This window comes from Phyllostomus hastatus, unplaced genomic scaffold (genome assembly GCF_019186645.2).
Source record: "Phyllostomus hastatus isolate PE091 unplaced genomic scaffold, TTU_PhHast_1.1 phas_contig_881, whole genome shotgun sequence".
NCBI classification, from domain to species: domain Eukaryota; kingdom Metazoa; phylum Chordata; class Mammalia; order Chiroptera; family Phyllostomidae; genus Phyllostomus; species Phyllostomus hastatus.
In genome coordinates, this window is record NW_025333981.1 from 3330 (window position 1) to 16574 (window position 13245).

Consider the following 13245-nt stretch of genomic DNA (forward strand, 5'->3'; position numbering starts at 1 on the left):
ACACCAATCCAAAAGAACCTATGCACCCCAATGTTCATAGCAGCCCAATTTACAATAGCCAAGTGCTGGAAGCAACTGAAGTGCCTATCAGTAAATGACTGGTTAAAGAAACCATGGTACATTTACACAATGGAATGCTATACAGCAGAGATAAAGAAGGAGCTCCTACCCCTACAACAGAATGGGTGGAACTGGAGAGCATTATGCTAAGTGAAATAAGCCAGGCAGTGGGGGACAAATATCATATGATCTCACCTTTAACGGGAATATTATCAACAAAAGAAAAAAGCAAGCAAAATATAACCAGAGACTAGAAATTAAGAAGAATCTAACAGTAAAAAGAGGGGAGGGGGAAGGGTATAATGGGGGGAAGGGGTTTCAGAAAGTACTTACTAGAAAGGACACATGGACCAAACCAAAGGGGAGGGTGGAAGCAAGGGAGGGAGGTGGGTTTGATGGGTTGGGAGGGAAGTGGTGGGGGTAAAATGTAGACAACTGTAATTGAACAACAATAATATAAGTAAAAAAACAAACAAACAAACAAGTGACATGAACAACCAGGAATGAACCTGTGCCAGGGATCAGGGATCTGTGGCTGGGTCAAGCTTTGGTTTGGACTGCAATTTGTCCATGGTCAGCAGCTATGGAGCAGATTTTTGCTTTTTGAACTTGTGAGCATCGCACCTGCCTGAACTGCCTCTCCACTGAGTCCATACCAATTGATAGAAACAAAACCCCAGCACCTGAAGGATCATCACAAACCTGTCTGTCTGGATGCTGTCTTGCTGGCTGAAGGTGGACTTCATGATCGTGTCCAGAGTCATCAAGGAGACGTGTTCAAATATCTCCAGATGGGAGTCCTGGCTGATGAGCTCCTCCTATTTGTCCTGTAGTGGGAGGGAGGCATTGATCCAAGTCTACTGCCCCAGAGGGCCTCAGCTGACAAAGCTAGTTTGTCTCTGTCTCTTCAGACACCTGTTTGGTATCCTTCACTTTCCAGAACAGAGGCATTATAGCACATTTAGACTGTAATGCAAATGATGATAAAGTTAGAGCTATATTCTCACAGCCTTTGATTATAAAATTAAAGACATATTCTCATAATGGCTTGAAATATTTTTGAAATTTAGAAATACGTTATGGTAATCACCTTTAAGCAGCCCAGAAAACATTGTTTCTCAGGGGACAAAGAGGGAATTTTGTGTGGGGTTAAGCTAGACCCGAGGGACACCTGGTGCCCTTTAACTCTAGGTAGCAAATATGTCAAGGCAAGAGGAAACCTAAGTGACCAGTACTAGGGCTCCGAAGGAAGGGACACCAGGGACTTTAATTCTCCTGGGAGACTGGACCATCTGACTCATGTCAGTGGGTTTGCTGATCTTCCTTTTTTGCCTAGACCCCAGAGGACAGTAACTGCATGTATTCCCACCTGTGTAACCATCTCTGCAACCCTCACATCTCACAGAAGTAGAATTTTAGAGTGATGTTCTGCAGTCCTCATCTAAGTGCAACATTTCCTTCTGAAGATTCAATGGACTGAGTCATTTTATTAACTGGCATATATAGAGTTCTTTGCACTTGTCATAAAGTTGTTACACATTATATGAAATATGGGGGATAGTCAAATAGATGGGACAATGCAGACAGAATTGCCCCTAGAGTCTTGTAAGCTGGAGTCAGGATTGGAGGGTGGAGTAGTGGCTTTGATGGAGTCTCACTGGTCAGACAGAACGAGAAATGGGAGAACCTGACTTAGTCATTTTCCTATTCCCCACCCCAGCCCTATGGTTGAACTGTTGAATGTGGCTCAGGACCTGCATATTTCCTTAGTTTTTTTTTTTTCTCTCATAGTGACCTAGCTCCCTTTCTGCTCAGCAGTTATTCTTAGCAACCTGTACACCCAAACTTTCTGACCTTTTGTCCTTGAATGTTAACTTTTTTTCTGAAAAGCCCTTACATGCCTGTTTCATCTGGATAAATCCTGGGTGGTTTTCCATGCTCAGCTTAGGTGTACTTGATTCTGGAAAGCCTTCCCTGATCTCTCCCATGTTGCTTAGGTGTCTGTTCTTCTTTCTCCACCTCCTCTTAATACCATTGCCCAAAGTTGCCTATCTGTAATCTTGGCTTATTACAATGTCTTCATTAGTCCTTGCACAATCTCTTTCCTTCTCTTTCTCCTTCCTCCTTCCTCTCTCTCTCTCTCTCTCTCTCTCTCTCTCTCACACACACACACACACACACACACACAGATACACAACCCAACCCAACCCAAGAAGTAATATCAACAAAAATTACATTTAAGTATCTATTTCCTTTTTTCACCCTCAGTAAACACCACCTTAAAATTTTTACTTACTATTTCTTTGATTTTCAAAACACAAACATACCATGGTTGATATTTTTTGAAATTTATAAAGAGTGTCATGCTGTATGGAATCTTCTGAAACTTACTTTTTTGTTTCAATGTAAGTATTTCCAAGTTTCATCCAAACTGCAATATGAGCCATAGTTTATTCAATTTAGCTTGTATGCCTAAGATATTCTTTTGTGCAATTAAATCCCAATTCATTTATCCATTTTCCTTTCAGTGGGCATTGGAGTTGTTTTCAGATTATAAACAACTAAAATATTGCTAAAAATATTGTGGTAGGTGCCCCTTGATGCATGTCTTCTTGGACACACACATATGTACATTTTGAAGGAGCAATTACTTGGTTGTGGAGTGTATGAAAATTCAACTTTACAAGATAATAATAAATTGTTTTCCAAAATGTTTATGCCTATATACAGTCCCACCAACAATGTATAGTAGAATGATTGACTCACCTTTTCTAATATATGCTATAGTTAGAATTTTTACTCTTTGTAAATTGAATAGGGGTCATTAGGATAACATGGCAGTGTTTATTTTTGTCGACATGATTACTAATGAGTTTGAGAGAATGTTAATTGAAGGTATGTTTTTTTTTCTGTGAAAAGCCTAATCATGACTTTGTTCTTTTTAAAGTGTTTTTCTTTCTTCAAGTACTTGAAGCATTGTGTAGATTCTCGGTTAAAATCCTTTGTTATCTGTTAGAATTATTTCCCCCTGGTGCGTAAATTATTGCTTATCTTTCTTAAAATGTCTCTTATGAACAGAAACAGTTATTTTAATGTCATCAAATTCATTACACTTTTTCTTTTATTGTTGGCTCTTTGTGTAAATTGCTCATGAAATTATTTCCAGGTCAAAGTTATAAAGATATTAACCTATATTTTATACTAAATGTTTTTAAGTTTTCTTCATTTTAATTGCTGTTTCACTACAGTTTTCTGTGTTTTACTCCCATCCCTGCCCCACCTTAGCTCTCCCCACCTCCCTCCCATTTCCACCGCCCCCCTAGTTTTTGTCCATGTGTCTTTTATACTTGTTCCTGTTCCCTTCCCCTTTCCCCTGAAATTCCCTCCCCTCTGGTCACTGTGGGCCTGTCCTTTATTTCAGTGTCTTTGGTTATATTTTGCTTCTTTGTTTGTTTTGTGGTTTAGGTTCCTGTTAAAGGTGAGATCATATGGTATTTGTATTTTACAGCCTGGCTTATTTCTCTTAGCATAATGCTTTCCAGTTCCATCCATGCTGTCACAAAGGGTAGGAACTCCTTCTTTCTTTCTGCTGCATAGAATTGCATTGTGTAAATATACCATAGTTTTTTGGTTCATTCATTTACTGATGGGCACCTAGGTTGCTCCCAACACTTGGCTATTGTAAATTGTGTTGTTGTGAACATTGGGGTGCATAGGTTCTTTTGGATTGGTGTTTCAGAGTTCTTATGGTATAATCCTAGCAGTTGAATTGCTGGGCAAAAGGCACATCCATTTTCAGTTTTCTGAGAAAATTCCATGCTGTTTTCCATAGCGGTTGTTCCAGTCTGCAATCCCACCAGCAGTGCACTAGGGTTCCCTCTTCTCCACAACCCCTCCAAAACTTGTTTGTTGCTTTGTTTACGATGGCCATTCTGACTGTGAAGTGGTATCTCATTGTGGTTTTAATTTGCATCTCTCTGATAGGTAGCACCACTGAGCATCTTTCCATGTGTGTCTGCATCCTCTGTATATCCTCCTTGGAGAAGTGTCTGTTGAAGTCCTTTGCCCATGTTTTAATTGGGTTGCTTGTCTCTTAGAGTGGGGTCGTGTAAGTTCTTTATGTATTTTGGAGATTAAACCCTTGTCTGAGGTATCATTGGCAAATATGTTTTCCCATACAGTTGGTTCGCTTTATATTTTAATACTGTGTTCTTTAGCTGTGCAGAAGCTTTTTATTTTGATGAGATCCCATTTGTTTGTTCTTTCCTTTATGTCCTTTGCTTTAGGGGCCATATCAGTAAAAATGTTGCTGCGTGAAATATCTGAGATTTTCCTGCCTATGTTCTCCTCTAGGACTTTAATGGTATCACCCCTTATACTTAAATCTTTTATCCACCTTGAGTTTATTTTTGTGTATGGTGTAAGTTGGTGCTCAAGTTTTATTATTTTTTTCATGTAGCTGTCGAGTTCTCTCAACATCATTTTTTGAAGAGGCTATTTTTACTCCATTTTATGTTGCTGCCCCCTTTGTTGAATATTAATTGACCAGAGAGACTTGGGTTTATTTCTGGACTCTCTGTTCTGTTCTATTGGTGCATGTGCCTATTTTTATGCCAGTACCATGCTGTTTTGATAACAGTGCCCATGGAATACAGGTTGGTATCAGGTATTGTGATCCCTCCTACTTTGCTCTTCTTTCTCAAAATTGCAGCAGCTATTTGGGGTCATTTATGGTTTCATACAAATTTTTGAAGTGTTTGTTCTATGTGTGTGAAATATGCCATTGGTGCTTTAATAGGTATTGTATTTAATCTGTAAATTGCTTTGGGTAGTATGGACATTTTGATGATGTTAATTCTTCCAATCCATGAACACAGTATATGTTTCATTTGTTTGTGTCTTCCTTGATCTCTTTCTTCAGTGTTGTGTAGTTTTCTGCATACAGATCTTTTACCTCCTAGGTTAGGTTTATTCCTAGGTGTTTTATTTTTCTTTTTCTATATCGAATGGGATTGTTTTCATCATTTCTGCTTCTGCTGTTTCATTGTTGGTGTACAGGAATGCCTTTGATTTCTGGATATTGACTTTTTATTCTGCTGTTTTGCCAGAATAACTTAGTAGATCGAGCAGTTTTTTGGTGGAGTCTATAGGATTTTCTATGTACACTATCATGTCATCTGGAAGCAATGACAGTTTTGCTTCCTCCTTTCCCATTTGGATGCCATTTATTTCCTTTTCTTGTCTGATCACTTCCAGTGGCTAAACTTGTAATACTATATTGAAGAGAAGTGGTGAAAGTGCACAGCTTTGTCTTGTTCCTGATCTTAGTGGAAAGGATTTAAATTTTTGATCATTGAGTATGATGTTGGATGTAGGTGTCTCATATATGGCCTTTATTATGTTGAGGAATGCTCCCTCTATTCCATTTTTGCTGAGTGTTTTTTATCATAACTGGGTGCCGTATCTTATCAAATGCTTTTTCTGCATCTATTGATATAATCATGTGTTTTTTTTTTGTCTTTGCCTTTGTTTATGTGGTGTAGTACATTTACTGATTTGCGAATGCTGAACCATCCTTGCACCCTTGGGATCAATCCCACTTGGTCATGGATTTTGATCTTTTTAATGTAGTGTTGGATGAGGTTTGTCAATATTTTGTTGAGGAGCTTAGCATCTATGTTCATCAGCAATATTGGCGTGAAGTTTTCTTTCTTGGTTGTGTCTTTATCTGGTTTTGGGAATAGGATGATGTTGGCTTCATAAAAAGAGTTTGGGAGTCTTCCATCTTTTTGGATTTTTTAGAATAATCTGTGAAGGATAGGGGTTAGCTCTTCCTTAAATGCTTTGTAGAATTCTTCTATGAAACCATCCAGATCCAGGCTTTTGTGTGTTGGGTGTTTTTTGATTGCTGTTTCAGTTTCATCTGCTGTTATTGGTCTGTTCAGGCTTTCTTCTTCTTGTTCATTGAGTTTTGGAAGATTATATTTTTCTAGAAATTTGTTCATTTCACCTAGGTTTTCAAATTTCTTGGCATACAGTTCTTCAGAGTAATTTGTTACAATCCTTTGTATTTCTGTGGCATCTGTTGTAATCTCTCCTCTTTCATTTCTGATTGTGTTTATTTGGGTCCTCTCTCTCTTTTTTTTGTTGATGTTCATGCATAAAGGCTTGTTGATTTTATTTATGTGTTCAAAGAGCCAGCTCCTGGATTCATTGATCCTTAGAATTGTGTTTTTAGTCTCTATGTATTTAATTCTGCTCTGATCTTAGTTATTTTCTTCTGTCTACTTGCTCTTTACTATCTTTGTTGTTGTTCGTTGGGTTCTTGTGGGTGTAGGGTTAGGTTGTTTGTTTGAAATGTTTTTATATTTCTTAGGTAGGCCTGTATCGCTGTGAACTGCCCTCTCAGGACTGCCTTCACTATGTCCCATAAGTTTTGGGTTGTTATGAGTTCATTTATTTTGTTTCTAGAGACTGTTTGATTTCTTCCCTAATTTCATTCTTGACCCATTCATTGTTTAATACCATGCTACTCTATCTCCATGAGTTTGAGTGTTTGGGTTTTGTCCTTTGAGATTTGTTTCTAGTTTCAGTCCCTTGTGGTTGGAGAAAATCCTTGATATGATTTCAATTTTCTTGAGCTTGTTGAAGCTTGTTTTGTGTCCTATTGTGTCATCTATCTTTGAAAATATTGCATGTGCATTTGAAAAGAATGTGTATTTTGCTTTTTTGGGATGAAAAATTATATATATATATTCAGTTAAGTCCACTTGATCTAGGGCATTATTCAATGCCACAGTATGTTTGTTGATATTATGTTTGGAAGATCTGTTCATTTTTGACAGTGGGGTGTTAAAATACCCTAGTGTAATTGTGTTGCTGTCAGTATCTTTCTTGAACTCCTCCAAGATTTTCTGTATATATTTGGTCACTCCTATATTGGGTGCATATATATTTACAAGGTTTATGTCTTGTTAATGGATTCTTCCCTTGAGTATTATGAAGTGACTTTCTGGGTCTTGCTTTATGGCTCTTTTTTTGGAAGTCTATTTTGTCTGATATGATTATTGCTACCCAAGCTTTTTTTTCCCTATTCATTAGCTTGGAATATTTGTTTCCAGCCTTTCACTTCAGTCTATGTACCTCCTTCGTTCTGAGGTGGGTCGCTTGTAGGCAGCATATATGTGGGTCATGATTTCTTATCCATTCAATGATTGTATGTCATTTGATTATGGCATGCAATCCATTTCATTTAAGGTTATTATTGATAGACATGTATTCATATGCATTTTATTTTTGTACTTGTGTTCCTCTCTCTGTCACTGTTTTTCTTCCTGTTCTTGAAGCAGACCCTGTAGCATCTCTTGCAGAGCTGGGTTGGAGGAAGTACATTCCTTGAGGCTTGTTTTGTCTGGGAAGCTCCTTATTTGGCCTTCCATTTTAATTGAGAGCCTTGCTGGAAAGAGTAGTCTCAGTTGCAGGCCCTTGGTTTTCATTACTTTGAGTATTTCTTGCCATTCTTTTCTGGCTTGGTGGTTTCCATTGAGAAGTCAGCTGCTATTCTTATTGGGGCTCCCTTGTATGTTACTTCTTGTTTTTCCCTTGCTGCACTTAAGATTCTTTCTTTGTCTTGGAAGTTTGCCATTTTAATTATGATGTGTCTTGAAGAGGGCCTGTTTGGGTTCATCTTGATTGGAACTCCCTGTATTTCCTGGATTTGTGTGACTTTGTCTCTCATCAAATTAGGGAAGTTTTCCATCATTACTTTTTCAAATAGGTTTTCTATCCCTTGCTCTTCTTCTCCTTCTGATATCCCTATTATATGGATATTATTATGTTTCATATTGTCCTGCATTTCTCTTAATCCTTCTTCATTCTTTCTGAGCCTCTTTTCCTTTTCTTGCTCTTTCTGGGTGTTGTTTTCTACTTAGTCCCCCAGCTTGGTAATCTGATCTTCTGCTTCATCAGGCCTGGTTTTGATTCCTTCTACTGTGTTCATCAGTTCAGAAATTGTATTCTTCATTTCCTCTTAGCCCTTATTGGTAGTTTCTATTTCCTTTTTTATGCTGATATAGTTTGCAGTGAGTTCATTGTAGTTTCCCTGTAGTTTTTGGTAGTTCTCTGTGAGGTCATTGAGCTTCCTGACAACCATTGTTTTGAACTCAATGTCTGATAGTTGAGTTGCCTCTATTTCATTTAGCATTCATTCTGAGGCTTCCTCCTTTCCTTTCATTGGGGATTGTTTTTTGTCTTCCCACTGTTTGTGAGACTCTTCTTGTTAGCCTTTTCTTCTTAAATTGATGTATTCTGAGTCCTGGGTTATGGTTTGAACTTCTGTGGTAGAATACTTGTGAGATTCAGTGGTGCAGTCCCCTTGATCTCTTGAGGTCATTAGTCTTGGGGTATTGTTTAACTTGGCTCTGTGTTTGTCTTTGGGTTTTGGTTGTTATTGGGTCTTTCTTTGGTGAGTCCTTCTGACCAGCTCCTTAACTGAGGGTCAGTCTGTCTACCACCTCTTGTATTTTTTTTTGTGCTTTGAGTGCAGGTTGTGTTGATGCTGGTTCTTCTGTGTGTACAAGGTTTTGAGGATTCTCTCTTGCTCTTGTTCAGTTGTTTGTACTGAGTATTTTCTCCACTATTTAGTTGTATTTCCAGATAGGTCCTGGATTGAGGTTTGTGCGGTTTCCACTCTCTCCTTCACCTTCTTCTGTTGTTATCTGTTGGTGGTTCTTTTGTTGTTGGGCTTCCTCTTCCAGTGGGTATCCTGGTGTTCCCCTAATCTTTTTTGTGATCATTTGGACGGGGAAGACAAAATGGTTTAAGACAGCAAGAGAGTATTCTATGATATTTAAAGTAGCAGCTGGTAGAGAAGAGTTAGGAGACCCGTTGTCTATGTATAGTGTTAACTGTGATCTTCCACCCACCCAACTAGCCGATTTTTAGAAAGGATGTAAAGAAGATAAGACTCTTGTAGAGGAGGGAAGGATTATGAGTTGGATCTAGAAAGCAGTGAAGTTGTGGGAGGTCAGATTCTGGTGTAAGGTGAGTGTAAATGATAGTAAATAGGTGTAGTGTGTGAGAGAGTAGAGTTAACTACTACAGTAATAGAGTTCAGGAAACTGTGAATTGGGTAAGATCTGGGAGTGGTGTTGTGAAGTATTTACAATTGTATGGAAGAGGTATTATTTACAATAATATTAGAGCAACAATCATATGACAGAATTGATGTGATCTGGATAACAAGAATAGGGAGCATAGGACCTTGAGTAGTGTGCTAATGGAACACAAGTGACGTGAAGGACTGTAAATTAGCAATAGAGTATGGAAGAGAGAACAGGGGAAACCTCTCAAGTGATACAATATAACCAGCCAAGCAAAGAAGACTATACAGAAAGAAGAGGGATACAAAAATACTATTAAAATAAAAGATGTAAGAGTAATGAAAAAAAAAGATATACAAATATGCACTAACTTGCAGGTTCTCTGTAATAGCAAAGTGAAATTTGTCTCACTGCCTCAGCTGTTGGGATGCCCCCTTTTTGAGTCCAACTCTGGTCTTTTCACAGTTCCTGTTCTGTTTTTTTTTTTTGGTCTCACTTGTGGGTATCTAAAAGAAAGCAGAAGAAGGGAGGGAGAAGAGATAGAATTGAAGAGAAAGGAAGAAGGAATAAAACAAGAAAGAGGGAAAAAGAAGAAAGAGGAATTGAAAGATAAAACAATAATAAAAATTAAAAAACAAAAGATTACTTAAAAACAAAAACGAAAACAAAACAAAGAAACCCCTCCAAAACACTAAACCTCTTGTCTGTTTCAAACTGGCCAAACCAGTTTTTCTGGTCTTGCTGGCTCCAGCAGGCTCAGGGGCTATTGGTACAGCTTTTCTCCCTTCCTGATCTGCACTCTGTCTCACCTGTAGTCTCCCCAGAGCTAGCCTGGTGCTTCTCCTTTGGGTGCAGGATCCAGGTCATCCTCAGAGTGCTCTTTCTCCAGGGTAACCACTGTGGGTTGGGGTGCGGGCGTGCACTCAGCCAGGTTTCCTCCATACTGTGGACTTGGGTTCGGACCCTTCCCAGTGCTATGGGGGCACACAGGGCCTTTTGCATGACCTTGGGATCGCTGCATGGCTGGGTGGGGAGTAGGCCTGAGTGATTGCTGCAGGAGAATTCCCCAGACAGTGTCTCTGTTTTCACCTTTCCTTTTGGAGAAATTCTTGGTACTCAAGCCTGCTGCTCTGTACAGTGGCCTGGCCTCTGCCACAGCCCAATTCTCCCATCAGACCATTGACTATCAGGGGTCAAGGCCCATCAGAGCCAAACTCTCAACTCTGCTGGTGTCCACAGACACTGCGGGTGCTAACAGCCACTGTGTGTTTGCCACTTAGTCCTTTTTCCCCTCTCTACAACTTCAAGCAACCAGGTCTCTCCCAGTGCTGCTTAAACCTTATTTGACTAAGGAGGGAGCAGTTGATCTGGCTTTCTCCCAAGGACTCTGTGGCTAACCAAGCAGAGGGCGCCGGGCATGGGGCTGCAGCCGCCCTGGTCTCCATGCTGGTTCCTGGGACCTTATTGTCCTGAAGCACTCTCCTTACCATCTGGTTTTTCAGTGTCTGCTATAATTTTTGGTCTCTTATTTTCTTATACGCTGGGGTACTGTTGGCTGTTTGCTCTGTTCCTCCTTAGATTGGCTAGGTTTTTCTCTTGTGTGTAGGGGAAGTGGAATCTGCTCCCTTCTACCTTGCTGCCATCTTCCTCTCTCTGTTTTTAAGGTTTTATATGATTTATTTTGGTTCTTAGTCAATCTTGAATGTACTAATGTGTGTGTGTGTGTGTGTGTGTGTGTGTGTGTGTGTGTGTGAAAATATGGATCCAATTTCACGCTTTTCATTATTGTCATATTATCTGATAAGTCTTTTTTGGGAATGCCTATTCTAATCCATATTGGCCCATTGTACCACCTCACTGTTTTAATTACCATCATATCAGAATGCATTCTGATAAGTGGTAGGGCAATTATTTCCTCCCTATTCTTCTTCAGGATCATCTAAGGTATTCTTGTCCCTTCCTACTCCTGTATCAATTTATGATAAACTTGTCCAGGTTAATTTTTAAAAGGCTTTGTGGGGATTTTGATTGGGATTGCATTAAACCTAAACTTAACAAGATTAAGCACTATTTCTATTTAGAAACATGGGAGAGAGATTGTTTATAATATCTTTCAGTAAAGCTTTTTCCCAACTGCTATTTTTGCAGCAACATTAGGGTCATATACAGTATCCACAAGAGTGACAAAACAATGTTTGCATACCCTCTCCACACTTGTTTCAGCTCTCCATAGTAATGTATTAACATGTTCTTTTATTCTGAACCACCTGAGAGTAACTTACTTTCAAATGATGAAATTTCACCTCTAAATATTTCTGCATATAATTTCCAAATACACAAACATTCTTCTCCATGAGTTCAATGTAATGACCACATTCAGGAAGTTGGACACTGGTACACTGGTTTGCTGTAATAGACAGTCCATATTAAAAATTCTCCAATTGTTCCTTAATTTCTGTCATAGCTGACTTTTTACAAATTTGGATCAAATCAAAGATTTCACACTGTATTGAGATGACTTGTCTCTTTTTTCTCCTTTCATCTAAAACAGTTTCTGCCTGTCACTGACCTTTGTGAACTGTATCTTTCATGATATTTTTGAAAGGACAGTCTGGTTGTTTTGCAAAATGTCATTCAATTTAGTTCCAAGTTGTTGTGTCAACATACACTCCCACCAGCAATCATTGTGTGAGCATTTTCTCATGATTAAATTCAGTGTAAACATTTTTGGCAGGAATATGATATCACTGAGATGTCCGTCTCAGTGTGTCACATCTGAGGTCACACAATGTTCTTTGTGGAAGTGCTGGTGACATTGGGTTTGGCCACTTGGTTGAGGAAGTATCTCTCAGTAAGTGTTATAATTATTTGCATGTAGACCTTACACAACTTTAGGTACAATTATGCCTAAGTACTATATAATTTGTATGCTATTATAGATAACATCTTTAAAATATTGTGTTTTTAGGGCAATTGTTTGTTACTGGTGTATAGAAATGCAATGACCTTTGTATGTTAACCTTATATTCAACTGCCTTGTGAACTTGCCTAATAATTCTAACAATTTGTCTGTGGAGTTTTTCATTTCATGTGGACAGTCACATCATCTGAAGGTAATGACAGCTTTATCTCTCCCTTTCTGATAATTTATGTCTGAATGTTCTTTTCACTTACTAGGGCTGAAACCTCTCCTTTGTGCTCACTCAGCCCCAGAGTGTTTCCCTCAGCCATTGGCACCAACCATACTGTATTATTATTATTGTCTGATCCCTTGCCTGTCTTCTGTGTCAGCCAGGAAATTGTTTGAGGGCACAGATTGATTGGCCTTTAAATCTATGGTCCTCAATAAGCTTTGGCCTAGATGAATGTTAAAGTATAATAATAATCATGTATTGAGTACCATGCTATGCATTTTACATAAATAGTTTTATTAATCCTTCCAATAATACTACAAGATGGGTACAATTATTGTGTACCTTTTTTAAAGAGGAAAGAGAGTCTCAGGGAGGTTAAGCAACTTGCCAAAGCCCACATAGCTAAGTAAGAGGCAGAGCTTAGGTTTGGACTCAGCCCTAACTTCTGATACTTTTCTCTTAGTCACAATTCTTACTATTTCCCCAGCAAGTTAATAAACAAATGGATGAGAGGAATGATGGGGGTGCCTCCTTCAGTCTCCAGATGGTGTGAAAAGATCTTCTGGGGTTCCTTGAGTTTGGGAGAGATTTGAGCACCAAGTCTGATAGTTCTGTGCCTCCATAAGCATTATGGTTAGCACTGAGCTCCCTAGAAGCCAAGCACAAAGAACTGCATGGATATGAGCATTTTAGAGGGCAGGTCAGTGCTCAATCCACTGAGCTTCAACAGCCAGAGGGATATCAGCATTTTAGTTCATAAAACCTGACCATAGATGTTAATGAAAATGTCTTAAATAAGCAGTTCCTCAGGAAACATAGTGTTTTCACTCCAACATAGTGAGGCCCATGTTGTATTCTTGGGTCTCTCCAGCTGTCCTTGGCAGCAGTAATGTGCTAGGGTTCAGAGTATAGTAACACCATCACAGGGGCTACTATCCTTGGATTGCCCT